The following is a 27,967-nucleotide window of genomic DNA, read 5'->3' on the forward strand; positions in this document are numbered from 1 at the left end:
ACGCCAGCAACAATAGCGGTAAGAAAATAATACATGTCCCGTTGAAAAGCGGGCAGAAATTGAATAAGCCAAAAAGTTGGAATCCCAACCGCTGATGAGCAGAGGGATGGAAGGTTCCCGCTGAAGAGCAGGAGCCTATAAATTTGGTGATATGAATGACATGTAAAATATAGCATACATTAATTGTGCCCACAAGTACTATGCCAAAGCACGAACGTGCATAGCCCACCAAGAGCTAAAACCAAACTGAATGTAAGGACCTTACCCTGACAAAAGCGGAAGTTATTTACGAAATAACTTTACAGCTGCCAAGAGATTGTTGACAAAGAGCCGCTGATCTTTATTGGAGAGATGGACGCCATCCCAAATGTACATATCACTACTAGTATATATGTCCCGGATGGCTTGGTGGTGAATCTGAATACCTCCGAGCTCCCTAACTCGGTTGCCGACACGCCGGTTGAGGGTCGACCTGGCCTTGTCGATGGCGGAGTAAGAATGTGCCCCCATCCAGTGCCTCCTCGGCAGTATGTTTGATCAGATGATTTTGGTTGATGGCATCAGCAGCTGTATCCGGAGAAGGGACGTATTAATTTCAAGGTACAGAGCGCTTGATTAGGTCGCGACCAGGTCGTTGGACCCGAGGTGGATAATTATGGCTTTGGGATGTTTCCGTGTGGCCATTTGTGCCTCCACCTCCTTGTTAAGATCCTCCCATCTGCGGCCACCTCTCCCCAGCCACAAACAATCAGTTGGGCGCGTATGATGCCGGGAAACAAACTGGTCGGCCCTCGCAATGTAGCTTGATCCTACTATCACTACTGCAACATAAAATAGTTAATAAGGGGTGGGAATAGAAAACATGGTTATGTTATGAAATAATACTAATGCGGAAGACGAATATAAGATTTATAGCAATCTGAACCCCCATCTACCCAGCTGTTGGATTACTTCCTCGCTCACGCCATTTACTGCTGCCGATGTAGCGGCGCCTATCCGAAAAGAGTGTGACGAGAACTCTGAAGTATCAACGCCACTATGAGCGAGAGCTTTTTTCAAGACAGCCTGAAATTGATATCTGGTAACAGGTGTATGGTTAAAATGAACAAATGCCTGTGTAGGACCGAGAGGACGTATCTGCAGATAATCCGACATGGCCTTGACTGGACAGAGAGGGTGGGAGGGTAGCGCGGCAATAGAGATAGAGACGCCCTTTCCGGATCTGTCGGCTTTTGAATGCCGGAGTTTGAAGATTACGTCAGCAACTCGCAGAGAGATATCTTGAATGGCGATTCCCGGCTGCCCTAACCTGCCCTGTATCAGCTCACCTACTCTGAAAAATCCGAAAAAAGCGGCACAATACGCTGCTGAGAAAAGACGAAATTCATAGGCGGAATTACAAACAAAACGCAAGTTAGAGATAATTAATTGATGAAGATCAGATGTGATCGGTTTCCGAGTATCTTGGCGGGAACGCCTCTTAGACATGCCGGAAATAACTTTGTTGATGAGGAAATTGTCGCAACAGTGTACAAGGCCATTTAATTTATGATATGTTGCTATTGAAGAAATATAGGTTCTGACTGTATTGATAGAGCATTGTCTCACAGACATTGAAGCAATAAAATGAACAATGTGACTTATCGGAACTGGCCATTCATCCCTCAGATCGTGGGTAGACCGGAAGTGCTGAAATGCTGTTAGACCCGTTTGGTAAGTTGACCAAGTATTGCTTGTAAAAGACAGCCGTAGCAGTCTCATGGCTTCAGCTTCTAAATCCCCCAAATGTCGTCTGGCAGCGGTGTCTGGTGGTGGTCTGCAGTTGGAGCTACTTGTCGGAAGCGATCCCACTGAAATCTCGATAATGCGTCAGCAATAATGTTATCGTGCGTACTCAGGTACTTAGCTTTGAAAACAATGTTAAATTTGAGGGAAAGCAGAACAAGCTGTCTGACCAATGACATCGTCTTAGGCCCTTTACAGGATTGTTTGTTGAGAATGTACACTACCGCTTGGTTATCACAGTTGAATAAGACTTTCTTGTTAGCCAGAGACTTACCCCACAATCGCATAGACAACGCAATTGGAAATAACTCCAGTAATGTCATACCTCTAGTGGTAACGTCCTCAACCCAATGCCGGGGCCACTTTCCCGAGACCCAGTGTCCTTGAAAATATGCACCAAAGCCTGCACTGCCGGCAGCATCCGTGTATAGCTGCAGGGTTTCATTGTCGTCCCACTCACTTTCCTGAAACACTGATATACCATTGAAACCCGACAAGAATGTTAGCCACATAGATAGGTCCTGTTTTACCCACCGTGTAATCCGGATTCTATGATGCGGCGATTTTACAGTGCACATGCGGTCAATTAATCTGCGGCAGAATGCACGACCCATCGGTATAGCGCGGCATATGAAATTGAGTTTACCCACCAGTGACTGCAACTGGTGCTTTGTGATCTTATTTTTACCTTTTCAATCAAGCCCCTGATCTCCATGGTAACAGCGCCGATTTTGTCTTGTGGTATGCGCACCTGCATAGCCATCGTGTCGATCTCGAGACCCAGAAACGTGATGCAGGTAGTGGGTTCCACTGTTTTCTCGGGAGCTACCGGAACACCAAATTGGCTCAAACGGTTGAGACAAATATGCAGGTTTTGGTTACATTCAGCTGTGCCTGACTTACCCCCTGTGAGAAAATCGTCCAAATAGTGCATAAGCTGGCCGTTTGGGAGGTCCTGCTGCATACACCACTGTAGAAAGGAACTAAACTTTTCAAAGATTGAACATGAACTTGCACAACCGAAAGGCAAACATTTGTCAAAATAAGCCTTGGAAATTGATACCCAGTAGTTCAAAGTCGGCCGGATGTACGGGAATTATCCTGAAAGCTGACTTTATGTCAAATTTTGCTAACTGAGCTGCTTGGCCAAGCTGTTGTACCATGGCCACAGCTTCGTCAAAGCGTGCGTAGGTAACAGAGCACTCTTGTTGTGGAATATTATCATTAATTGAAGTACCCTGTGGGAATGAAAGATGATGAATTAATCTATACTTGTCCTGAACAGGCCTGTGAACGGATGTGGTGTCTTGCTTCTTTGGGACCAAGCCAATAGGCGACACTTGCAAATTTTCGAATGGTGGGTCGTAGTAGGGCCCAGCTATCCTACCCAACATGACTTCTTTATCCAGCTTGGCCTTGACTATGGATTGTAACTCAGGTTGTTTGACCGACGACAAGTTACCTGCAGACCTAAACAGGCGGGGTCCCTGATAACCTAGGCAAAAACCCCTTTGGAAACCATCAAACAAACTTAATGCATGAAATGCATTTACGCTGGAATAGGGTAGCAGATACGGAAGTAAATTACTTAGCTTGACTGGAGATGGTGCTAGTGACGTTAGGCTTCTGACGCTGGTTACCTGTGCTTCCGGGATGGGAGTTGTTTGTTGAAGACTGGGCCCGACGCTCCCTAGGCCCTGTGCCTCGAACGCAGATACCAGCGGCGGCCCCGTGCGTGGTATTCCCACACTTCCCACACTTGTGCAGATACCTACAGGTTGGTCGGCTACATGCACCTTTATTGAAATCCCAGCAAACATTATTTGGAAAGGCACTGTTACTGCGATTTGTAACCCTTACCTGCGCTGAAGCCCGTTGCTGTTGCTGTGGCAACATATGTCGTAACCACAGATCACCATCGATCCGGCCCCACTGCCTTGTCGGGTCCCTTGCCATCCTGTGGCGGAATTGCCTGTCATATGTCACCCATCCCTCGCCACCAAATTTGAGAGCGGCCCCACGGACAGATTCTAGATAAGATAACATACCCTGAACAACAGAGAGTGAACAATGTTTTCCAAGATATATGGACATATACACATGAAAGGCTGTGGTCCAAGCCCCTAGACCCATCGGTTTACCTGAGCTGCCCCGCGACTGCGCAGGTGCAAACATCACTGTACCTGTTTGATCCGATACCAAACTGAACGTCCCTTCGTCCTCGTCGCTATTCTCCGACAGCTTAGGGCTAAGTAGCTGCAGGTCAACGTACTCCCCTTTCCATATCCTTTCGCGTGGAGATTGTTTAATGTGGGCGCCAATAGTTTATGCGCTGTACGAGTGGGGGTCTACCGAAGATGAGACGGATGGAAGGAATGCCATATTATGGTGATCGGATGAGCCAGCTTGAGGTCAGGTCTCATGGGCATCCGTAGCGGTTGGCGGAGTGAAATTGGAAGTTCGACATTGATTCGTATGAGTTTGAGAATCCTGGGTAACATTGTGATTGTTGTGAAGAAGTAAAATGGCTTGCAAATGCTCCGTAAAAATCGTTAACAGATGACGGAGCGGTAATTGGAGAATTGACCGAATTAGGTAACAATAATGCGGGATCAACACGTACGGTAGATTGGGGCACCGATTGTGAAGAACTAGCAAAACAAGATAACTCACCCGTTGGATCAGTTGTAAACGCCGATTGCCTTGTCCTCGGCTGTTTTGCCTTGCTCGCAGCCCCTTTCACCAGACGATGATTAATAGATGCTCTGCGTTTAGGAGGCATCTTAGTGACCAAAATAAACAGTTAAAACTGAACTGTGAACGCTATAGATAGCGCAGCAACCAAGAGCAGCGAAAGGCAAAAGATAGCAAGTGATGACGTCACCAGTTACGGGGTTAGACGTTGTGACGTCACCTGAAAGGAGCTGGCGGGACAATGATGTCATAGTGTAAACAAGGGAAAAGAAAAAACAGGAAATGGAAAAGAAGATGGTTGAGCGGATTTCAATCAACGCATTTAGTGTAGAGCAGTAAATGAGATTATGAATGTCGTTCTGCTCCTTGTAATACAAACATAAATCCAGCATTTTGTGTTGTTTAGTTTTATGAATGTCAGTCTGCTCTTTGTAATACAAACATGTATTCAGCATTTTCTGTTGTTTATTTTATGAATGTCAGTCTGCTCTGTGAAATACAAACATGTATCCAGCATTTTGTGTTGTTTAGTTTATATATGTCAATCTGCTCTGTGTAATACAAACATGTATCTAGCATTGTTTGTTTTTTTTAATGCCAGTCTTCTCTGTGTAATATAAACATGTATTCAGCATTTGGTGTTTGCTAGTTTATGTATGTCAGTCTGGTCTGCGAAATACAAACATGTATCCAGCATTTTGTGTTTGCTAGTTTATGTATGTCCTTCTTTTCTGTGTAATACAAACATGTATCCAGCATTTTGTGTTGTTTAGTTTATGAATGTCAGTCTGCTCTGTGTAATACAAACATGTATCCAGCATTGTGTGTTGTTTCGTCTATGAATGTCAGCCTCCTCTGTGTAATACAAACATGTATCCAGCATTGTGTGTTGCTTAGTTTATGAATGTCAGTCTGCACTGTGTAATACAAACATGTATCCAGCATTTTGTGTTGTTTAGTTTTTGAATGTCAGTCTGCTCTGTGTAATACAAACATGTATCCAGCATTTTGTGTTGTTTAGACTATGAATGTCTGTCTGCTCTGTGTAATACAAACATGTATCCAGCATTTTGTGATGTTTAGTTTATGAATGTCAGTCTGCTTTGTGTAATACAAACATGTATCCAGCATTTGGTCTTTGCTAGTTTATGTATGCCGTTCTGCTCTTTGTAATACAAACATGTATCCAGCATTTTGTGTTTTTTTAGTTTTTGAATGTCAGCCTCCTCTGTGTAATACAAACATGTATCCAGCATTTTGTGTTGCTTAGTTTATGAATGTCAGTCTGCACTGTGTAATACAAACATGTATCCAGCATTTTGTGTTGTTTAGTTTTTAAATGTCAGTCTACTCTGTGTAATACAAACATGTATCCAGCATTTTGTGTTGTTTAGACTATGAATGTCTGTCTGCTCTGTGTAATACAAACATGTATCCAGCATTTTGTGATGTTTAGTTTTTGAATGTCAGTCTGCTCTGTGGAATATAAAGGTGTATCCAGCATTTGGTGTTTGCTAGTTTATGTACGTCAGTCTGCTCTGTGTAATATAAACATGTATCCAACTTTTAGTGTTGTTTAGTTTATGTATATCAGTCTGGTCTGTGTAATACAAACATATATCCAGCATTTAGTGTTGTCTAGTTTATGTATGTCAGTCTGCTCTGTGTAATACAAACATGTATCCAGCATTTGGTGTTTGCTTGTTTATGTATGTGGTTCTGCTCTGTGTAATACAAACATTTATCCAGCATTTGGTGTTCTTATGTCTATGAATGTCAGTCTGCTCTGTGTAATACAAACATGTATCCAACATTTTGTGTTGTTTAGTTTATGAATGTCAATCTGCTTAGTGTAATACAAACATGTATCCAGCATTTTGTGATGTTTAGTTTATGAATGTCAATCCGCTATGTGTAATACAAACATGTATCCAGCATTTGGTCTTTGCTAGTTTATGTATGCCGTTCTGCTCTTTGTAATACAAACATGTATCCAGCATTTTGTGTTGTTTAGTCTATGAATGTCAGCCTCCTCTGTGTAATACAAACATGTATCCAGCATTTAGTGTTGTTTAGTTTATGAATGTCGTTCTGCTCTGTGTAATACAAACATGTATCCAGCATTTAGTGTTGTTTGGTTTTTGAATGTCAGTCTGCTCTGTGGAATATAAACGTGTATCCAGGATTTGGTGTTTGCTAGTTTATGTATGTCAGTCTGCTCTGTGTAATACAAACATGTATCCAGCTTTGAGTGTTGTTTAGTTTATGTATGTCAGTCTGCTTTGTGTAATACAAATCTGTATCCAACATTTAGTGTTGTCTAGTTTATGAATGTCAGTCTGCTCTGTGTAATACAAACATGTATCCAGCATTTGGTTATGTTTAGTTTATGAATGTCGTTCTGCTCTGTGTAATACAAACATGTATCCAGCCTTTTGTGTTCTTTATGAATGTCAGTCTGCTCTTTGTAATACAAACATGTATCCAGTATTTTGTGTTTTTTTAGTTTATGAATGTCGTTCTGCTCTGTGTAATACAAACATGTATCCAGCATTTGGTGTTTGCTTGTTTATGTATGTCGTTCTGGTCTGTGTAATACAAACATGTATCCAGCATTTGGTGATGTTTTGTTTATAAATGTCGTTCTGCTCTTTGTAATGCAAACATGTATCCAGCATTTGGTGTTCTTATGTCCATGAATGTCAGTCTGCTCTTTGTAATACAAACATGTATCCAGCATTTTGTGTTTTTTTAGTTTTTGAATGTCAGTCTGCTCTGTGTAATACAAACATGTATCCAGCATTTAGTGTTGTTTAGTTTATGAATTTCGTTCTGCTCTGTGTAATACAAACATGTATCTAGCATTGTTTGTTTTTTTCAATGTCAGTCTGCTCTGTGTAATATAAACATGTATCCAGCATTTGGTGTTTGCTAGTTTATGTATGTCAGTCTGGTCTGCGAAATACAGACATGTATCCAGCATTTTGTGTTTGCTAGTTTATGTATGTCAGTCTGCTCTGTGTAATACAAACAGGTATCCAGCATTTTGTGTTGTTTAGTCTATGAATGTCAGCCTCCTCTGTGTAATACAAACATGTATCCAGCATTGTGTGTTCCTTAGTTTATGAATGTCAGTCTGCACTGTGTAATACAAACATGTATCCAGCATTTTGTGTTGTTTAGTTTTTGAATGTCAGTCTGCTCTGTGTAATACAAACATGTATCCAGCATTTTGTGTTGTTTAGACTATGAATGTCTGTCTGCTCTGTGTAATACAAACATGTATCAAGCATTTTGTGATGTTTAGTTTATGAATGTCAGTCTGCTTTGTGTAATACAAACATGTATCCAGCATTGTGTGTTGCTTAGTTTATGAATGTCAGTCTGCACTGTGTAATACAAACATGTATCCAGCATTTTGTGTTGTTTAGTTTTTGAATGTCAGTCTACTCTGTGTAATACAAACATGTATCCAGCATTTTGTGTTGTTTAGACTATGAATGTCTGTCTGCTCTGTGTAATACAAACATGTATCCAGCATTTTGTGATGTTTAGTTTTTGAATGTCAGTCTGCTCTGTGGAATATAAAGGTGTATCCAGCATTTGGTGTTTGCTAGTTTACGTACATCAGTCTGCTCTGTGTAATATAAACATGTATCCAACTTTTAGTGTTGTTTAGTTTATGTATATCAGTCTGGTCTGTGGAATACAAATATGTATCCAGCATTTAGTGTTGTCTAGTTTATGTATGTCAGTCTGCTCTGTGTAATACAAACATGTATCCAGCATTTGGTGTTTGCTTGTTTATGTATGTGGTTCTGCTCTGTGTAATACAAACATTTATCCAGCATTTGGTGTTCTTATGTCTATGAATGTCAGTCTGCTCTGTGTAATACAAACATGTATCCAACATTTTGTGTTGTTTAGTTTATGAATGTCAATCTGCTTAGTGTAATACAAACATGTATCCAGCATTTTGTGATGTTTAGTTTATGAATGTCAATCCGCTATGTGTAATACAAACATGTATCCAGCATTTGGTCTTTGCTAGTTTATGTATGCCGTTCTGCTCTTTGTAATACAAACATGTATCCAGCATTTAGTGTTGTTTAGTTTATGAATGTCGTTCTGCTCTGTGTAATACAAACATGGATCTAGCATTGTTTTTTTTTTTTAATGTCAGTCTTCTCTGTGTAATATAAACATGTATCCAGCATTTGGTGTTTGCTAGTTTATGTATGTCAGTCTGGTCTGCGAAATATAGATATGTATCCAGCATTTTGTGTTTGCTAGTTTATGTATGTCAGTCTGGTCTGCGAAATACAGACATGTATCCAGCATTTTGTGTTTGCTAGTTTATGTATGTCAGTCTGCTCTGTGTAATACAAACATGTATCCAGCATTTTGTGTTGTTTAGTCTATGAATATCGTTCTGCTCTGTGTAATACAAACATGTATCCAGCCTTTTGTGTTCTTTATGAATGTCAGTCTGCTCTTTGTAATACAAACATGTATCCAGTATTTTGTGTTTTTTTAGTTTATTAATCTCAGTCTGCTCTGTGTAATACAAACATGTATCCAGCATTTGGTGTTTGCTTCTTTATGTATGTCGTTCTGGTCTGTGTAATACAAACATGTATCCAGCATTTGGTGATGTTTTGTTTATGTATGTCGTTCTGCTCTGTGTAATACAAACATGTATCCAGCCTTTTGTGTTCTTTATGAATGTCAGTCTGCTCTTTGTAATACAAACATGTATCCAGCATTTTGTGTTTTTTTAGTTTTTGAATGTCAGTCTGCTCTGTGTAATACAAACATGTATCCAGCATTTTGTGTTGTTTAGTTTATGAATGTCGTTCTGCTCTGTGTAATACAAACATGTATCTAGCATTGTTTGTTTTTTTAATGTCAGTCTTCTCTGTGTAATATAAACATGTATCCAGCATTTGGTGTTTGCTAGTTTATGTATGTCAGTCTGGTCTGCGAAATACAGACATGTATCCAGCATTTTGTGTTTGCTAGTTTATGTATGTCAGTCTGCTCTGTGTAATACAAACATGTATCCAGCATTTTGTGTTGTTTAGTCTATGAATGTCAGCCTCCTCTGTGTAATACAAACATGTATCCAGCATTGTGTGTTGCTTAGTTTATGAATGTCAGTCTGCACTGTGTAATACAAACATGTATCCAGCATTTTGTGTTGTTTAGTTTTTGAATGTCAGTCTGCTCTGTGTAATACAAACATGTATCCAGCATTTTGTGTTGTTTAGACTATGAATGTCTGTCTGCTCTGTGTAATACAAACATCTATCAAGCATTTTGTGATGTTTAGTTTATGAATGTCAGTCTGCTTTGTGTAATACAAACATGTATCCAGCATTTGGTCTTTGCTAGTTTATGTATGCCGTTCTGCTCTTTGTAATACAAACATGTATCCAGCATTGTGTGTTTTTTTAGTTTTTGAATGTCAGCCTCCTCTGTGTAATACAAACATGTATCCAGCATTGTGTGTTGCTTAGTTTATGAATGTCAGTCTGCACTGTGTAATACAAACATGTATCCAGCATTTTGTGTTGTTTAGACTATGAATGTCTGTCTGCTCTGTGTAATACAAACATGTATCCAGCATTTTGTGATGTTTAGTTTTTGAATGTCAGTCTGCTCTGTGGAATATAAAGGTGTATCCAGCATTTGGTGTTTGCTAGTTTATGTACGTCAGTCTGCTCTGTGTAATATAAACATGTATCCAACTTTTAGTGTTGTTTAGTTTATGTATATCAGTCTGGTCTGTGTAATACAAACATGTATCCAGCATTTAGTGTTCTCTAGTTTATGTATGTCAGTCTGCTCTGTGTAATACAAACATGTATCCAGCATTTGGTGTTTGCTTGTTTATGTATGTGGTTCTGCTCTGTGTAATACAAACATTTATCCAGCATTTGGTGTTCTTATGTCTATGAATGTCAGTCTGCTCTGTGTAATACAAACATGTATCCAACATTTTGTGTTGTTTAGTTTATGAATGTCAATCTGCTTAGTGTAATACAAACATGTATCCAGCATTTTGTGATGTTTAGTTTATGAATGTCAATCTGCTATGTGTAATACAAACATGTATCCAGCATTTGGTCTTTGCTAGTTTATGTATGCCGTTCTGCTCTTTGTAATACAAACATGTATCCAGCATTTGGTGTTGTTTAGTCTATGAATGTCAGCCTCCTCTGTGTAATACAAACATGTATCCAGCATTTAGTGTTGTTTAGTTTATGAATGTCGTTCTGCTCTGTGTAATACAAACATGTATCCAGCATTTAGTGTTGTTTAGTTTTTGAATGTCAGTCTACTCTGTGGAATATAAACGTGTATCCAGGATTTGGTGTTTGCTAGTTTATGTATGTCAGTCTGCTCTGTGTAATACAAACATGTATCCAGCTTTGAATGTTGTTTAGTTTATGTATGTGAGTCTGCTTTGTGTAATACAAATCTGTATCGAACATTTAGTGTTGTCTAGTTTATGAATGTCAGTCTGCTCTGTGTAATACAAACATGTATCCAGCATTTGGTTATGTTTAGTTTATGAATGTCGTTCTGCTCTGTGTAATACAAACATGTATCCAGCCTTTTGTGGTCTTTATGAATGTCAGTCTGCTCTTTGTAATACAAACATGTATCCAGTATTTTGTGTTTTTTTAGTTTATGAATGTCGTTCTGCTCTGTGTAATACAAACATGTATCCAGCATTTGGTGTTTGCTTGTTTATGTATGTCGTTCTGGTCTGTGTAATACAAACATGTATCCAGCATTTGGTGATGTTTTGTTTATGAATGTCGTTCTGCTCTTTGTAATACAAACATGTATCCAGCCTTTTGTGTTCTTATGTCTATGAATCTCAGTCTGCTCTGTGTAATACAAACATGTATCCAGCATTTAGTGTTGTTTAGTTTTTGAATGCCAGTCTGCTCTGTGGAATATAAACGTGTATCCAGCATTTGGTGTTTGCCAGTTGATGTATGTCAGTCTGCTCTGTGTAATACAAACATGTATCCAGCATTTGGTGTTTGCTTGTTTATGTATGTCGTTCTGGTCTGTGTAATACAAACATGTATCCAGCATTTGGTGATGTTTTGTTGATGAATGTCGTTCTGCTCTTTGTAATACAAACATGTATCCAGCATTTTGTGTTTTTTTAGTTTTTTAATGTCAGTCTGCTCTGTGTAATACAAACATGTATCCAGCATTTAGTGTTGTTTAGTTTATGAATGTCGTTCTGCTCTGTGTAATACAAACATGTATCCAGCATTTGGTGTTGTTTAGTTTTTGAATGTCAGTCTGCTCTGTGGAATATAAAGGTGTATTCAGCATTTTGTGTTTGCTTTTTTATGTTTGTCGTTCTCCTCTGTGTAATACAAACATGTATCCAGCATTTGGTAATGTTTAGTTTATGAATGTCAGTCTGCTCTTTGTAATACAAACATGTATCCAGCATTTGGTGATGTTTAGTTTATGTTTGTCGTTCTGCTCTGTGTAATACAAACATGTATCCAGCATTTGGTAATGTTTAGTTTATGAATGTCAGTCTTCTCTTTGTAATACAAACATGTATCCAGCCTTTTGTGTTCTTATGTCTATGAATGTCAGTCTGCTCTTTGTAATAGAAACGTGTATCCAGCATTTTGTGTTTTTTTAGTTTATGAATGTCGTTCTGCTCTGTGTAATACAAACATGTATCCAGCATTTAGTGTTGTTTAGTTTTTGAATGCCAGTCTGCTCTGTGGAATATAAACGTGTATCCAGCATTTGGTGTTTGCCAGTTGATGTATGTCAGTCTGCTCTGTGTAATACAAACATGTATCCAGCATTTGGTGTTTGCTTGTTTATGTATGTCGTTCTGGTCTGTGTAATACAAACATGTATCCAGCATTTGGTGATGTTTTGTTGATGAATGTCGTTCTGCTCTTTGTAATGCAAACATGTATCGAGCATTTGGTGTTCTTATGTCTATGAATGTCAGTCTGCTCTTTGTAATACAAACATGTATCCAGCATTTTGTGGTTTTTTAGTTTATGAATGTCGTTCTGCTCTGTGTAATACAAACATGTATCCAGCATTTGGTGTTGTTTAGTTTTTGAATGTCAGTCTGCTCTGTGGAATATAAAGGTGTATTCAGCATTTTTTGTTTGCTTTTTTATGTTTGTCGCTCTGCTCTGTGTAATACAAACATGTATCCAGTATTTGGTAATGTTTAGTTTATGAATGTCGTTCTGCTCTTTGTAATACAAACATGTATCCAGCCTTTTGTGTTCTTATGTCTATGAATCTCAGTCTGCTCTGTGTAATAGAAACATGTATCCAGCTTTTAGTGTTGTTTAGTTTATGTATGTCAGTCTGCTCTGTGTAATACAAACATGTATCCAGCATTCGGTGTTTGCTTGTTTATGAATGTCGTTCTGCTCTTTGTAATACAAACATGTATCCAGCATTTTGTGTTCTTATGTCTATGAATGTCAGTCTGCTCTTTGTAATACAAACATGTATCCAGCATTTTGTGTTTTTTTAGTTGATGAATGTCAGTCTGCTCTGTGTAATACAAACATGTATCCAGCATTTAGTGTTGTTTAGTTTATGAATATCAGTCTGCTCTGTGTAATACAAACATGTATCCAGCATTTTGTGTTGTTTAGTTTATGAATGTCAATCTGCTCTGTGTAATACAAACATGTATCCAGCATTTTGTGTTGTTTAGTTTTTGAATGTCAGTCTACTCTGTGTAATACAAACATGTATCCAGCATTTTGTGTTGTTTAGTTTATGAATGTCGTTCTGCTCTGTGTAATACAAACATGTATCCAGCATTTGGTGTTGTTTAGTTTTTGAATGTCAGTCTGCTCTGTGGAATATAAAGGTGTATTCAGCATTTTGTGTTTGCTTTTTTATGTTTGTCGTTCTGCTCTGTGTAATACAAACATGTATCCAGCATTTGGTAATGTTTAGTTTATGAATGTCAGTCTGCTCTTTGTAATACAAACATGTATCCAGCCTTTTGTGTTCTTATGTCTATGAATGTCAGTCTGCTCTTTGTAATAGAAACGTGTATCCAGCATTTTGTGTTTTTTTAGTTTATGAATGTCAGTCTGCTCTGTGTAATACAAACATGTATCCAGCATTTAGTGTTGTTTAGTTTTTGAATGCCAGTCTGCTCTGTGGAATATAAACGTGTATCCAGCATTTGGTGTTTGCCAGTTGATGTATGTCAGTCTGCTCTGTGTAATACAAACATGTATCCAGCATTTGGTGTTTGCTTGTTTATGTATGTCGTTCTGGTCTGTGTAATACAAACATGTATCCAGCATTTGGTGATGTTTTGTTTATGAATGTCGTTCTGCTCTTTGTAATGCAAACATGTATCGAGCATTTGGTGTTCTTATGTCTATGAATGTCAGTCTGCTCTTTGTAATACAAACATGTATCCAGCATTTTGTGTTTTTTTAGTTTATGAATGTCAGTCTGCTCTGTGTAATACAAACATGTATCCAGCATTTAGTGTTGTTTAGTTTATGAATGTCGTTCTGCTCTGTGTAATATAAACATGTATCCAGCATTTGGTGTTGTTTAGTTTTTGAATGTCAGTCTGCTCTGTGGAATATAAAGGTGTATTCAGCATTTTTTGTTTGCTTTTTTATGTTTGTCGTTCTGCTCTGTGTAATACAAACATGTATCCAGCATTTGGTGATGTTTTGTTTATGAATGTCGTTCTGCTCTTTGTAATACAAACATGTATCCAGCCTTTTGTGTTCTTATGTCTATGAATCTCAGTCTGCTCTGTGTAATACAAACATGTATCCAGCATTTAGTGTTGTTTAGTTTTTGAATGCCAGTCTGCTCTGTGGAATATAAACGTGTATCCAGCATTTGGTGTTTGCCAGTTGATGTATGTCAGTCTGCTCTGTGTAATACAAACATGTATCCAGCATTTGGTGTTTGCTTGTTTATGTATGTCGTTCTGGTCTGTGTAATACAAACATGTATCCAGCATTTGGTGATGTTTTGTTGATGAATGTCGTTCTGCTCTTTGTAATACAAACATGTATCCAGCATTTTGTGTTTTTTTAGTTTTTTAATGTCAGTGTGCTCTGTGTAATACAAACATGTATCCAGCATTTTGTGTTTTTTTAGTTTTTTAATGTCAGTCTGCTCTGTGTAATACAAACATGTATCCAGCATTTAGTGTTGTTTAGTTTATGAATGTCGTTCTGCTCTGTGTAATACAAACATGTATCCAGCATTTGGTGTTGTTTAGTTTTTGAATGTCAGTCTGCTCTGTGGAATATAAAGGTGTATTCAGCATTTTGTGTTTGCTTTTTTATGTTTGTCGTTCTGCTCTGTGTAATACAAACATGTATCCAGCATTTGGTAATGTTTAGTTTATGAATGTCAGTCTGCTCTTTGTAATACAAACATGTATCCAGCATTTGGTGATGTTTTGTTTATGAATGTCGTTCTGCTCTGTGTAAAACAAACATGTATCCAGCATTTGGTGTTGTTTAGTTTTTGAATGTCAGTCTGCTCTGTGGAATATAAAAGTGTATTCAGCATTTTGTGTTTGCTTTTTTATGTTTGTCGTTCTGCTCTGTGTAATACAAACATGTATCCAGCATTTGGTAATGTTTAGTTTATGAATGTCGTTCTGGTCTGTGTAATACAAACATGTATCCAGCATTTGGTGATGTTTTGTTTATGAATGTCGCTCTGCTCTTTGTAATACAAACATGTATCCAGCCTTTTGTGTTCTTATGTCTATGAATGTCAGTCTGCTCTTTGTAATAGAAACGTGTATCCAGCATTTTGTGTTTTTTTAGTTTATGAATGTCAGTCTGCTCTGTGTTATACAAATATGTATGCAGCATTTAGTGTTGTTTAGTTTTTGAATGCCAGTCTGCTCTGTGGAATATAAACATGTATCCAGCATTTGGTGTTTGCTAGTTCATGTATGTCAGTCTGCTCTGTGTAATACAAACATGTATCCAGCATTTAGTGTTGTCTAGTTTATGTATGTCAGTCTGCTCTGTGTAATACAAACATGTATCCAGCATTCTGTGTTTGCTTGTTTATGAATGTCGTTCTGCTCTTTGTAATACAAACATGTATCCAGCATTTTATGTTCTTATGTCTATGAATGTCAGTCTGCTCTTTGTAATACAAACATGTATCCAGCATTTTGTGTTTTTTTAGTTGATGAATGTCAGTCTGCTCTGTGTAATACAAACATGTATCCAGCATTTAGTGTTGTTTAGTTTATGAATGTCAGTCTGCTCTGTGTAATACAAACATGTATCCAGCATTTTGTGTTGTTTAGTTTATGAATGTCAGTCTGCTCTGTGTAATACAAACATGTATCCAGCATTTTGTGTTGTTTAGTTTATGAATGTCAGTCTGCTCTGTGTATTACAAACATGTATCCAGCATTTTGTGTTGTTTAGTTTATGAATGTCAATCTGCTCTGTGTAATACAAACATGTATCCAGCATTTTGTGTTGTTTAGTTTATGAATGTCAGTCTGCTCTGTGTAATGCAAACTTTTATCCAGCATTTTGTGTTGTTTAGTTTATGAATGTCGTTCTGCTCTGTGTAATACAAACATGTATCCAGCTGTTTGTGTTGTTTAGTTTATGAATGTCCTTTTGCTCTGTGTAATACAAACATGTATCCAGCATTTAGTGTTGTCTAGTTGATGTATGTCCTTCTGTTCTTTGTAATACCATCATGCATCCAGAATGTATTGTTGTCTAGTTGATGTATGCCGTTTTTCTTAAAAATGATAACTAGTTTTTGGACATGCAGAGAAATGTTACAGTCTCGCTCATCAACTCCCCCAACCCGCAGTGTAATCACACCAAGTGTCGCTTATACTTCTGTCATGTCATTTTCCTCCTCCTCCTCCTCCTCATCATCATCATCATTATCATCATCGTGTACGTCAGGAAGGACGCTCCCGGATCTCAACAGGCCAAATGTTGAAAAATTCTTCAAAAAGTCACACACACGATTCCTGCACACCAACAGGAATCCCAGAAAAATGAAACATAAAAGATAAAAGATTGGCAAGGCTATCTCTACTGTTAGAGAAATCTTGTTTGACTCTGGAACTGATGCCATTGTATGAAGTTAGGTTTGTTGAGATATTGTGAATCATTTGGCACGTCGCTACCACGGGCACCAGATACGTACACTGAAGTAAGTAGAGGAAAGAGAAGCTAAAAATAGTAGGTCGCTTTTCATACACCTCGTACATGAGCTTCCATAATACTTTTCTGTTACATGTGTAGGCGTATGCTTCCTTCAATATCTCTTGCAATACAGGCTTTCTTCCCACCCCAAATCTACACACACCCCGGATATGGTCCCGTCCCTGACTCTATTCCCGTTCAACCAAAGTTTTTGATGAGTGTGCATACAGGGAACTTCACAGTCAGGAGAACCACCGCAATAACGCTGATGACTGCTGCAGCAATGGTCAGCGCGAGAGGAGCGACTATTTTCCTCCAGGCTCAATTACTCTAGACTCTGTCTTTTTTCCTGTCTCGCTTTGTTGTAGATTTCACTCTAGCCCGACCGACAACTCTGTATACCCTTTTTTAAGGATAATAATGACGTATGATGTGTTGTCTCCCGTTGTTGGTTAGCTTTCTGTAACTGTGTCACTTGTCTTTAGAGTGTTGCTACCTTCACTTACCCGTTCAGACATTAAGCAATCAGAAAAATGATTGTAAACGTGAGTCTTACATTGTTTGTTCACCACGTTGTTCGCATTGACAGTCTAGGACCATTTCACTTGGCCCACCACAATCCTTCATATCGCTACGAAATAGCAGTTACCATCTTGTTCTCTGCGAAAGAAATCATGGACGTCACACTATGACATCCGCCTATTAATGAGAGCACCAAGAGGACCAGTGTGTGCACTGACGAAAGTTCTGATGTGTTGTAATCTGTGTGTGGCCCAAGATGTTGCGGCTACTGGACATTGTCAATACTGATGACGTAACTGGTACACGACGCACGCTAGGATTACGCTGAGGAAACATCTGCAAGATAAATAGAAAATATGATAAGACATATAGTATCTATGTCTTTATATGAATGTTCTTACACAATCAAAAATGACCGTTCTACATTGTTAGTTAATATAGATTAAATATTTGTTTAATGAACAAACGTCTTAACCTGTACTGTTTACCAGTACACAGCGATATGATTAGGGTGATATGGTTGCCATTTCTTACGAACACCCATGGACTGATATCGACCAATTCCCAAGTGTAAACTATCACGTTATGATTATCATCAGTCACTTCCAGAACAGGTTTCGCTGATCGACCTGCCCCTTACATGTTTCTGTTGTTCAACGTTTATTAACGTGCCGCCGTGGTAAAGTTGCAGTATTCATGACTGCGGTATGAAACATCAATAAAACAAAAGTAAAGTGCATAGGAAAACTATGGAATACTGTAAGGGACATTCTCGCGATCTCGCATTCTCGCGATCTCGACCTTTGGAAACGAGGTAAATATGCCAAAAACACGAGAATGCGAGATCGCGAGAACGCGAGATTGCACATTGGTCAAGTGTCGCGATCTCGCGTTCTCGCGTTCTCGTGTTTTTGAAAATAGTTACATATAACTGTATAGGCATTTAGCACAAAAACACGAGAACGCGAGATTGCGACATTGGTCAAGTGTCGCGATCTCGCGTTCTCGCGTTCTCGCGTTCTCGAGTTTTTGAAAATAGTTACATATAACTGTATAGGCATTTAGCACAAAAACACGAGAACGCGAGAACGCGAGATTGAGACATTGATCAAGTGTCGCGATCTCGCGTTCTCGCGTTCTCGTGTTTTTGAAAATAGTTATATATAACTGTATAGGCATTTAGCACAAAAACACGAGAACGCGAGAACGCGAGATTGCGACATTGGTCAAGTGTCGCGATCTCGCGTTCTCGCGTTCTAGTGTTTTTTGAAAATAGTTACATATAACTGTATAGGCATTTAGCACAAAAACACGAGAACGCGAGAACGCGAGATTGCGACATTGGTCAAGTGTCGCGATCTCGCGTTCTCGCGTTCTCGTGTTTTTGAAAATAGTTACATATAACTGTATAGGCAATTAGCACAAAAACACGAGAACGCGAGATTGCGACATTGGTCAAGTGTCGCGATCTCGCGTTCTCGCGTTCTCGTGTTTTTGAAAATAGTTACATATAACTGTATAGGCAATTAGCACAAAAACACGAGAACGCGAGAACGCGAGATTGCGACATTGGTCTAGTGTCGCGATCTCGCGTTCTCGTGTTTTTGTGCTAATTGTCTATACAGTTAAATATAACTATTTTGTAAGGTAATTCGTCACGGTAAACACGGGGCGGTCGGGTAGCCTAGTGGTTAAAGCATTCGCACGTCACGCCGAAGACCCGGTTTCGATTCCCGACATGGGTACAATGTGTGAAGCCTATTTCTAGTGTCCCCCGCCGTGATTTTGGTGGAATATTGCTAAAAGCGGCGTTAAACCAAACTCACTCACTCGCGGTAAACTCGCGTGCAGCGGCGTGAACTGAGGTGCGCACGAACCATTGTATCCAACATCTTATTACTGTCGCAAACTGAAAAAGTTGGAAGAATGATGTTGGATGATGAATAAAATCTCATGCTCGTGTCTTTTAACATCAAAACGACGGGATGAACCACAACGTTCATAGAAATTTCTGCTTTGCAAAGTTTATTTCAAAATGGCTGCTCAAAATCACGTGACTTTTGACAATGTCAGAATGCAAATGTTCCAAGTCTTTTGATTATACAGAAATTTTATGTAGACTGGTAACATAATAAAGTCAAGAACACTCTCCGTTTCTTGCCTGTGAACTGACTGAATTTGACAAATATTGTCTAACAACTAACAGTCAAATAACCAACATGGATGCCTAAAGGTATTTTTCAGAAAGATTTTGTTTGTTTGTTTGTTGTTAACGCCGCACTCAGCAATATTCCAGCTATATGACGGCGGTCTGACATCAAATATATCAACACTCGTTAGGGTGGCCCAGTCGTCTGAGGCGCCGCGATTCTCTGTGCAGAGTTGCGTCAGTTGGGCACGCCCGGAACCTATGATTGTGGGTTCGAATCCCGGTACGCCGTTCTCGTGGGCTTCATCGAAGAGGTAAACGTCTGAGACCTGCATCACTTCGGGCTTTCCTCTCATATTAAGCTGACACGTTGTGATGTAACTGAAATACTGTTTAAAGCGGTGTTAAACCCAACGCTCTCACTTACTCTCTAGATGACTACACGTTTAATCGCTAAAATCATTGAAGAACGAAGCGGGGTGAATTATACGATTAATCATGACCTCATTTTTGATGATTCGATTGTGATCATGTAATTTAATATCGCAGAGAGTTTGATGACGTTAATTGTGAGAGGGAAGAGACCGTCAGGTTGCTCTAAATAGAATCACAAATTCGTTGATTAGGCGGTTGCATGAATACGATAAACATCCCAGTGTCACCCACTGGGTATGGGTAATTTACATGTTTGTCGTGTCTCGAAATATGAATTGTAAATAGTGTATCGTGCCAAATATATGTGAGTTACTGAATAAATACAGCTGTTTCACGAAAATGGTAATTGTATTTATAATGTTAAGTGTGTTTTACAACATGGACCAGGTTTATATTGTATCTTATGAGTGATGTCGGGATCGAGTTATCGCCCTTGATGAATTGTTTGTTCATTATAGGGTTAATATAATGATTTTGTATATCATTGATTAGTAAGTTCATGTTCATGTACAGAATATAGACGTATGTTTATATGAAACGAATGAATGAAACCTATGCAGTATTGTCTTTATAATGTTATTGTTTTGTACATTAAAGGATGTCATTATCTACTCTGGCAATAAACACTCACACCCGTAGTCTATGTTTGAAATTGTATTTTCCATCACAATCCCCGGTTACAATATGAAAATATGAAAGTTAATTTTGTATTACAAATTGGTCTATGAGAATTTTGCCTTTCATGAATATGCTAGCCGTGTATAAAATTGCCTCATGGAGAAACTCACTGGCCTGTGATTATTTCTGTAACTGTAGTACTGCTGATACGACTTTAAGCAATATTACTCACTCACTGACGGTAATAGTTTTGTTTCCAGCTTTCAGACACATTAACATTTTCACTGTCATTGGACATTCATGCACACAATTTCTTTTGTAAAATATATTGAGCATGTTGAGGGTTTTATTATAAAGTACATAGGAAACTGTAACAACGGGAGATGACTCAGACTTTGTGTATGTAAATTACATAGCATTTCCAAGCTCAAGTCATAAGTTTGCTAAATGCTACTTGGAAAATGAAGAGCATGAAAGAAGCATGACCATAGGACTACTAACGTGCGCATGCGCTTGACCCTATGATATTACGCATGCGCACGGACAGCGTCTAAAACGCAGGAACACGAGAACGCGAGATCGCGAGAAAATGAAATGTCGCATTCTCGCGTTCTCGCGATTTCGTGTTTTTGTGGCCTAATTTGACAAGTCGAGATTGCGAGATTGCGAGATTTTACATCATGTTCAAATGTAGCATTCTCGCGTTGTCGACTTTTGACAAAAATGGCTATGTACCAAAACCACGAGAATGCGAGATCGCGAGAACGCGAGATTTTGGCCAAATCTCGCGTTCTCGCGATCTCGCATTCTCGTGTTTTTGGAATATTTACCTCGTTTCCAAAGGTCGAGATCGCGAGAATGTCCCTTACAGTATTCCATAGAAAACAATTAAAAACGAAAACATATCGACAAACATTTTTTCTGATTGCTTAATGCCTGAAAGGGTAAGTGAAGGTAACAACACTCTTAAGACACGTGACAGAATAGTTAATAGCCAACAACTATGTTTCCAAACAGCAAACACCTGAAAATGTGTTAAACGTATAACTGTAGTTAGATGGCCACAGGGTGTGAGTGTCTCGATCTGTGGCAATGTAAATTGCCCCCTAGGTCTAGTGGATAGAGCGTCTTCCCGGGGGGCGGAAGGTGGGTGGTTTGATCCCCGGCGCTTCATGAGGGGGTAACGATGTAAATTGCGGCATGGCATGAAGGAATAAAAATGACACTGATATCATAATAATATCATCATTATTCAAGTTACCTATCCTCAACTGAAGTAGTCATTCACACTATACATTCACTGTCATTCAGTAAAGAAGCCCATGAACATATTAACTATGTAACATATACTGAACAACAAAAGTTCCTGTGACATTGAATAAGATTTAATGCAAAGTTATGTTTTTTACCAAATCTGAAACAATTTCGGTTTGCTGCAGATAAAAGACTCCTGTAAGTGTTCAAATGGTTTAACTTGCCATACTGACTTCAGAAAATGCGTGATTTCATTAAAAAAACATGAACATGCCAAAATGTCAATTTACAAAACAATAGCGTGTGTGTCCACCTCTGGTTGCGATGCAAGCAACACATCTACGTCTCATGGAATGCACCAGGCGTTGCACAAAGTCCTGTGGGATATCTGTCCATATCTGATGGAGCATGTTTCGAAGTTCCTGGAGTGTCTGTAGATCACGTGGTTGACGTCGAAGGCGCTGATCCATCTCATCTGCCGCTCCCGAACCGATCTTTTTCCATGACACAATGATTGACGTAACGTTCACCTCGACGTCGGTACAGTCGAATCCGTCCATCGCTGTGGCTGAGGTGAAAACGAGACTCGCCAGTGAATAGAACTTGTCCCCACTGCATGGCCGTCCAGCGTAGACGCTGTCTGCACAACTGTAGACGTGCTTGACAGTGGCTTCCTGTCAAAATGGGACGTCTGGCGGGTCTTCTGGCGACAATCCCTGCACATCTGCAGCGACGACGTACGGTTTGTGAAGATATTCGTCGAAGGCCAGGGATGCTTCTTGCAGTCACTTTTGCCCCCTGGAATCGATTTCGTAGGCGTGTTGTTCGAATCCAGTTGTCTTGTCGATTATTGGTTACGCGTGGCCTGCCACTCCGAGGGTGGTCTCTGACTGCATTCGTCTGTTGCCAACGTTGCCATAAACACCAAATGGTGTTTCTGTGGACGTTAAATTGTCTTGCAACGTCAAGTTGACTCGATCCTGCTTCAAGCATACCAATGGCTCGCAGACGCTCATTTTCGGACAAGCGTGGCATTTCGTAATGTTGAATAATTGCATAATTTTGTGTTTTTTTCTGAGTGGTTGGTGTCAGCACGATGCTAAACAATGCATATGGAATCCCGTTAACGCACATGTTTTTATACCCATTCTTGGGTAGCGAAATGCATGGGGCTTGCATGAAAGTCAACTTTTGCATGGAATGCATGCTTTTCTGTAGGAGTTGCATTTTTGTGTCTTGATTCCATACATGTACTACAATATTGAATACCAAACTTTACTTGTTTGAAAAATACACTAAACTATTGGTGTCACGGGAACTTTTGTTGTTGAGTATACATTAATGAAAATTAGATGAACAGTTGAAGTTAGCAAAAATTATTCCTATCAGCCAATACTACATTATTGAATTGTGAATCTATAGTGATTTTTGCAAGGCTACTCTCATAAATGTCATGACGCATTTTAGGCCAGGGTTCTATACTCGCATTAATGAGCTGACTTATTATTATTGCGTTAATTTCATGATTTACAGTATTCATGAAGAACATTTCAGGTGGGATCTACAGAGGGAATTATGACTATCGACTTGCTAATTATGTTTGGTATTCATGCTAGCTCAAACGATCTATTGGTTTGATTTATTTTTATGGTATCCACAAAACAAGTAGGATCCGGGTTTTTTTTCGTTTTTTTCCGTTTACAACCAAGTCGCCTCTTACGACAAGCATTGTCGCCTCTTACGGCAGGCATGGGTTGCTGAAGACCTATTCTAACCCGGATCTTCTCAGGTCAAGTGAGGTTCAACTGATACATTAAGATGAAATAAAACTGAATGATATTGCTGTTTACATATCAAAGTTTGGTAAATTGTTACAAAATGTATAGCCACAGCAAGGCAATGTATTCACAACATATTGTGCTAGGCACAGTAAAACTGGACTGAGGGAGGGCCGTATTCCTCCTTGAGGGTCACCTGCTTGGCAATATGGGACGGGAAAACTACAGGGGTGAGGGCAGTTAAGTTGATGGTACAGATGAGAGAGATTGTTTTAAAAATGTGAAACATGGTGAGATTTAAAGAACAAAGGCAATTATTTCTAGTTTCTTACTGACTCTCGAGGATACATTCAATAAAGCAATTAATGCGTGTGTGTGTGTACAGCATAAAAATGGCTAGGTAGTTTGGGTAGATATGTAGAGCGGCAGGCCAGTATGACATTTGAGACACTACATTTTCAGTCATTAAATGCGTAAAACATTTATTGAGTAAAAGAAAACACTTTTAGTGAGAGAAACAAAAGACATCAGTACAGGCACACCCAGTCCCCCAACCCCAAGTTTACAAGTATCAATACTTATACCTGCCACATCCTCAACCACTTTACTTGTATCGGTATTCGTGTTTACATACATACACCCTCCTACCATTCCCCTACATCCATCGCACTATAACTATAACTATAACCGCCTTCATGCATCGGCACTCATGTTCACATTGCATTGCATGCATCGAATTACACGTTTGAAATATCGTAAATATTTTACATTATCATATAATGGGTAGGTTTCTCGGCAGGATAAAGCCAACGGATAAAAACGATATCCGTTGGGGTCATATGCGGATAGAGATGCAAATATCAAAGGTCAAGTAGGACTACTTTCACTGTTAATAAACAAACATGGCGTCGCCCTCGTCATTCGGCGATCTAGTCAGAATTAACCATCGTGAATCTGGATAAACTACAGGGATAATTGCTATCATTATCAAACGAACACTCTAATATACTGAAATCAGTGTCTAACCGTGACGTAGCTAAGGCATTTTATAAGTTTTGGCAACTTTCGAGATATGAATTTCGAAACAATTTTGCGAGGGCACGAGGCCTAGCCAAGCGGGATCAGTAGCCATATCTGTGCTTGTAGACCTCTGTGGCTTGAAACCGTCTCCACAAATCAAAACGGTTGGATTCGGCCGAAATATGTATGAACTGATACCGTGTTTCGATTTGTCGCTGTGTGTACATCTGACTACACTTCTTAACGTTATGAAAGGACAGACCGACTGTCAACAACGTCTGACCGTGGCCGTGACGTCTCGTAGACTAGGGTTAGAGTAGCTTCCCTTTGACAAAGGGAAGTTACTCTAGCGGACAGACCGATGGATTGCCACGAAAGGCAATTAAAAACAACTGTTGTTTTGCGTATAAGTTGCTTCGCCACTGTATATGAAACAGATTTCAGTTGGAACTATATTGGCTACTGTCACAGTCCTACTGACACATCACTTACTCTGTGACGTAATAAATATTAATGCGCGCATTCCAGGAAAACTCACAATGTTTCGGTAATGTTTGTGAGAGATGGAAAGCGATTTTAAAGCACAGAATTAAAGAATGACATTATATGATAAAGAGGTTATCACGCTTGTGTGTTTGGGGATGGTAAATATCCTGTATTAGGAATAAACATTATGTATTTAGCTCGCCAAGGCTCGCTAAATACAATGTTTATTCCTAATGCTGGATATTTACCATCCCCAAACACACTCGCGTGATAACCTCTATATATTGACATATCAAATATCAGCAAACCGAGATTATTATAACGCAATAGATTTCATCCGTCAAAACATCACAGGAAGAAGGGCAGCCTGGAATTTTACAATGGCATCAGAATGCACTAAGAAGTTCAACTGGTCAGGAGGTGAGAGTTGCGAAAAATTACGATAAACTACAGTTACAGATCTCCATTGCGAATATCTAAAGTATGAATAAGGTTTACAGCTTGCTGTAAAGTGTACTTCATCCAGATTCCAGGGTACATGGGTCCTTTTCGGCACCAGAAATAACCACAGAGGACACTTAAATGGGGATCGGGTGAACACAATGTGCTACCTGGTAGATTGTGTGTCATCAAACCGAACAATGATGGCCTTTGACTGATTGTGGCGTAAAACACACTAAATCATTTACTTGTATCGGAAATTGAATGTTCATCTTAATTGTTAAAAATAAAACAGGGACATAATAACTACAACTTTATGTGAGCACGAGCAGCTCTATTGGAATGAGATGAATAAGTGTTATAAAGTTGTAAGCTTCTTCACAACCGTGTAACTATGAATTGACTTTATTGGGTAATCAAAAAAGAGATAGCGACCTAAAATAGCCAAATATCACACGATTTCACTTGTCCACCATCTTCGATGCAAGGCGAAAACATTTCAGCGCATTTGAAGCCACTGAGAATGCCTCCTGCAGTGTTGGACGAACATTCTTTGATTGATTGTGGCGTCAAAACAAACTCATTCATTTACTTGAACTGAATGTTCATCTTAATTGTTATGGATAGTCACGGAGCCGTGATCCAGAGAACAGGGTGTCATTAGATAAAAACGAAGTAATAATATGATTGCCATAAAAACGGGGTATAACACCCAAGCCAATAAGCTTCGCTCAGGTAACACCAGAGTAAGTCAGAACAAGATTGAAAACTGCCCCATAATTATGTATGACAGGCTAGTCTTTAGTATTAACATTAAAATACATGATATCTGTATGGGCGATATTGTCTTCGTTCCACCGGTGAGTAAGCGTTATCCTTACTTTCTCGTGGTATAAATATTGCAAGAAATTATATTCCTGAAGACATCACGATACAGTTTTTACGATGCATCACGTCTGCACTAGCGCTTGTGTTTGGGTGTTTCAGTAGTTTAAATTGCTGTTTTGATATTGTTGATTAATCTTTGATACAATGAACAATATAAGATTATATGAGAGTTTGACCGTAGGACGATAACATGCGTTAATGTATATCTGATATATATAAGATGACATGAATAGAACAATGAGTAGTACGTCAAGATTAGTGTATAGGCAACATTTTATAATCCAAGTCACCAACTCTCCCTTTAAGTCATTTTTTCCTGACTTTAAAGTAAATGCAAGAACACAATCGTCCGGAATACAAAGGATAATTGTGGTCCACTTCCATATGACCATATAGCATACAATAAGCTTTCGGGTCCCGTTTGGATCGGTTTGGGTGGCACCCAAGATATCCATAGAATGGGTTCATCTCGGAATCTCCCATATCACTGGGGCTCCGTTTCAATTGAAATGGAGTTACTAGTTTCTTTCAAAACTATTCAGTTTTAGAGACTAAGCATTAGTCAGTTTGGAATTTGAAACTAATCTGTTTACAGTAACAAGACACTGCTTAAGTGTCATGTACAAATGAGAAAGTGGAATCCCGTCAATTAGGCGGACGAACCTTAAAACTATTAATAAACCTAAAAATAAGCAATATCGGAAAAATATATATGCATAATTTACTATTATACTACCTGGCAATATGCACCAAGTTCACCTTCCACAAAAATAAGTTTTAAAACCCGGTTGATATTCGTTTGCGTATTTGACGATTATATAACTTGCGAAAGTATAAATCCATTTCCTATACTCAGACGTTCCTGAGCCTTGAGCCTTTCCTAATTATTACTGTTATCATTGTATAAGTTAAGGGGAAATGCGTGCCGATCAAGTACGTGCCATAAATTTAAGCAACATTGTACGATTCCGAACTTATCACGAGACTATGTTTATGAATCATTGTCAAATAGTGGTGACATTAATTCTAGGAAACAATACCCGACATCGCGCATACACAAAAAGGAAAATTTGGACAAGGCATCAACGATTGATTTCAGTACTTCCGCTAAGCGCTTCGGGTACAGCGTCAAACTCGGGCCTGTAATCTAACACGCGACAACTGACCAATTAAATCTTAGAAGTAAGAAATACCGGTAGACGCTGTTGCTTGATTATATCGTTCTCTCTCAGTAAATTCCGATTTCAAATAACGACGTTATGTGGACGGAAAAACGATGGTTTGAAAGCGTCTAAATAACGTCGTTTTTCCGTATGCGGAAAAAAACGACGTTTTCATGTTTGCTGTGTAATAACAGTATACCAGGGGGACATAATCATAGTAGACCAGGATGACATATTCACGGTAGACCAGGATGACATACTCACGGTATTCCAGGGTGACATACTCACGGTAGACCAGGATGACATAATCACAGTATACCAAGCTGACATATAACTCCACTATTTCGACAGAGAGAATCGTCTGAGAATGTGACTGTCAAAGTTTCTTACACAAACTGACGTGAAGCGATTGTCAAAAAAAAAGAAAAAGAATAAGTATGTGTAAACATACCTATTTGTAAAGGAATGTAGGGTTACACAAACATAAAGCTAATCTGTCATATCCTCTCT

At 39.0% G+C, this 27,967-nt stretch overlaps 1 pseudogene; it reads right to left on the reverse strand.

Moving 5' to 3' along the window:
* Positions 1–615: 615 nt before the first annotated feature.
* On the reverse strand, positions 616–22,241 carry LOC139464119 (uncharacterized; annotated as a pseudogene).
* Positions 22,242–27,967: the final 5,726 nt, after the last annotated feature.

The sequence above is a fragment of the Haliotis cracherodii genome, unplaced genomic scaffold (assembly GCF_022045235.1).
Source record: "Haliotis cracherodii isolate W230 unplaced genomic scaffold, xgHalCrac1.p SCAF_16, whole genome shotgun sequence".
NCBI lineage: Eukaryota > Metazoa > Mollusca > Gastropoda > Lepetellida > Haliotidae > Haliotis > Haliotis cracherodii.